The 3,611-nt window shown below is 42.2% G+C and overlaps 1 pseudogene; it reads right to left on the bottom strand.

Moving 5' to 3' along the window:
• Nucleotides 1-801: 801 nt before the first annotated feature.
• On the bottom strand, nt 802-1,882 carry LOC131482492 (glucosamine 6-phosphate N-acetyltransferase-like; annotated as a pseudogene).
• Between the last annotated feature and the right edge of the window lie 1,729 nt (nt 1,883-3,611).

Raw genomic sequence — 3,611 nt, 5'->3', positions numbered from 1 at the left:
ATTCGAATAACACCCACCAATATCTTAAGGATGTGACAAATATAATGCTATACATTTTGAAATATTCTGCTCAATTTTGTAATATTTTTGATAAAAATCTTACTCAGAAGACAGGCTTCAGATATTAAGGTTAGAAATAACACATCTAAGATTTGCTAAGTTATTGAACCTCAGATACCCCACTATATTTTTTCTGAATGATCTGTAATAATTGTATTTCACAGATAAGAATGGTACCTTATGTACACAGAATATAAACTTTTAGTACAATGTTTAAGTTTTCTATTTTAAAAGGCCATTTGGGGCCCGGCGGCATGGCCTAGCGGCTAAAGTCCTCGCCTTGAAAACCCCGGGATCCCATATGGATGCCGGTTCTAATCCCGGCAGCTCCACTTCCCATCCAGCTCCCTGCTTGTGGCCTGGGAAAGCAGTCGAGGACAGCCCAATGCATTGGGACACTGCACCCACGTGGGAGACCCGGAAGAGGTTCCAGGTTCCCGGCTTCGGATCGGCGCGCATTGGCCCGTTGCGGCTCACTTGGGGAGTGAATCATCGGACGGAAGAGCTTCCTTTCTATCTCTCCTCCTCTGTGTATATCTGGCTGTAATAAAATGAATAAATCTTTAAAAAAAAAAAGGTCATTTGGATTTCAGCGTCGTTGCCAGTATGTGGACCAATAAATATTGGATGTATTACAGGTATAACTAATTTATGTAACTTCAAGTAATTAATATGTGGAAAATTACATAACCCCAAATAGATGTTTCTTTGACTTTGTGTATGCTTTGTATGCATATAAATTCTTTTAATTTCAGTCTGCTTCCTGGTCTCCCACGAGAGTGGAGGGAAGCAAGTAGTTGGGTATCTTTTCCATCTTTCCAGCTGTACTGTCAGAAAACAAGATCGGAAGTGGAGCGTTCCAGCCTGGCTTCCTGAGCAGTAGCTTAGCCCCGTGCAACACAGCACTGGCCAGCCCTGACACAAGCTTTTTTGAAAATGAGCAGTACAGATAGCAGACATTTAACAACTTACTATCATATTGACTAAGAAATGAAGCCAGACTTTCGAAAAATACAATGCAAGAAAAGATTCAAGTTAAAAATATATTCTTTTGGTTAAAAATCATCCCCTTTGTAATGTTCATTTGTAATCTAAACTCGGTATGCCCACAAGCCCCAAGTAATCTTCTAAATGTCATACTTGTATTAAGATTTTGTTTCAGTCCGGTATTTATGGAGGTAGTTGGGTTGCAGCCACATTTTCTCTGAAGAGTACAGCCTCATAACATTTTTACTTCAGAAACCTCCGACACATGTAGTTCTCTTCAAATACTGCATATCCAAACTTTTTATAGAAACCAACATTTTGTGGTAGACATTCAAGGGTAATCTTATAACAGTTTAGTTTCTTGCTTAGCAAAGTTAGGGTTGATAATAACAGTTTGTCGAACTGCTTCCCTCTGCACTCATCATTAATAACGACATCTTCCACTCTTCCTCTCTTAGTACAAGAATGGATGAATTGATGTTGTAGTATCAGGGTTGCCGTAGCAACAATCTGTCCGAGTCACATCCTCTACAACTGTGACGCAATAATCCCCAGATTTCTTCATATTCTCAAAAGATTTCATAAGCTGCTCAGGGTTGATAACTCCAGTCTCTGCCAGCTGGCCCAGTAACTTAAAAAAAAAATCTTAGTTAGCAGTACAAAGAGGCCTCAACACCAAGCTTTCTCCAGAATGTGTGGGGGAGATGACTGGAGAAAAGGTAGCTGTGTTCTGGCTCTAGTCCACCTCCCTGGGCAGATGAGGATCAAACATAGGGGTCTCATCAGGTTTCACTGTTCCAGTTAGATCTCCTCTCCAGGTGCCAGGTCCCTTCATCTTCCTCGGAGCCTGTCCCCTTGTGCAGCCAGGTGGCTTCGACAGAACGGCCGGAGCCTCGTCCGTCTCCCTCCGGGCAGCAGGCACCTGTTGGATGGCCCTGCGCGCCAAGTCCCACCAGACCTCAGCCCCGGCCGCTCCTCACCAGCGGAGGCCCGGTGGTCAGCGCTCCTCTCCGGGCTCAGCCGACTCTCACCCACCGAAGTACACTGTACCGGATCCGGATCCAGCTTTACAGCCAGCCCCACCTCCTCCTCCACCCCGCCCACATCACAACGTGGCAAGCGCCAACACCTCCACCCTGCCCCAGCCTCCTAATTCACAAACATTTTTACATAGCAAATATTATTATTGACGTTAAATATAATTTGTACATGTATTTTATATCTACTTGTTTATTTAAAATTAATTTAAGGATTACCTAAAAGATGTTTTAATCCATTGGGAAATGCTAAATAATTACACTGTATTCTAATTTTGTTTTAATAACTGTGATACTTGCACATTGGTCTGCAGTTCTCAATATTACAGTTGAATTCCAAATCAATTCCTGCAAATACACACTCCACTTGTAATTGCTGGCAACAGAAAGCAATGAAGATGTCCGCCAACCCATAAAGGAATGAATAAACTGGAAAATATCTATGCAGTGAAATACTATTCTGTAAGAGGAGATACAAGCCACTAAACTATGAAACAACATTAGTGAACCTTAAAGTCTTATCGCAAGTGGTCATTGGTGTTCACAGCATAATGCAAATCACATGGCCTCCTTTGTCCAGTCCACCCATCCTTCTGTTTGTGGATCATGTCTTTGTTGATCCTGTATGTATACACACACATATATACATACATGCGTCAGCCTTCCTATTGGTTACCTGAAACTACAGATAAAACATAACTGTGTATATTCATTGTTTTTTATTCCCCTATAGATACATACACAAATTCAAAGATTTTTTTCATCTTAACCAAAGGCTTACCACACACAGTGTCTATATTTTTGCAGTTTGAGGTATAGCAGCAAAACTAGCATGGGTTTTCTCTTCCTTCATAAATGTTAAGCAAAGAAGTCTTTTTCTTACCATGTATCTTAGCAACCTTAGCACAAAAAAATTAAGTGTAGGACTTTCAATTTTCCACTTAAAGAAGCACTTTCTACATCTTTTTCATTGGTCTTTGAGTTGCCAACATCTTTACTTTTGTGCTTAGGGGTTATTAAAAAAATTAAATAAGGATTGCTGGAAGACAGGTTGAGAGTGTGACAGTCAGGTAACTGAGATGGATACTAAATGACTAATGAGTGCAGAAAATATACTATGTGGAGAGAGGGAACACTGGATGATTCTGCCTCAGGGAGCACAGGGTAGGGTGGGTCCAGTGTTCATTTTTTTTCCCAGAATGGCTTTGTTGCATCCAATCCAAGCCTCTCCCCAAGAATTGCAGCCCAGACTCTGCTCAGCACAAAATTCATGGAACAGGCAGGTAAACTGACCAACCACCTGGCTAGGGTCAGCTCTCCTTTCCTACAGAGTGACTCCAAAGTGAGGGTTACATGGGTTTTTGTAGAAAGAAAACCTCCATGGGAACCAGGGAAGTTGGACAGCCACAGGAGGTTGCCATGAGGACAACGGGTGGACACTGGGTAGGTTATAGTTACAACAGGATGCTGCCATGGGGACGGTGGGCTGGAGCAGCCACAGGAGGCAGTCGTAGGATCAATGAGTGA

Source organism: Ochotona princeps, chromosome 18, assembly GCF_030435755.1.
Source record: "Ochotona princeps isolate mOchPri1 chromosome 18, mOchPri1.hap1, whole genome shotgun sequence".
NCBI lineage: Eukaryota > Metazoa > Chordata > Mammalia > Lagomorpha > Ochotonidae > Ochotona > Ochotona princeps.
This window is presented reverse-complemented; position numbering and strand designations above follow the sequence as displayed.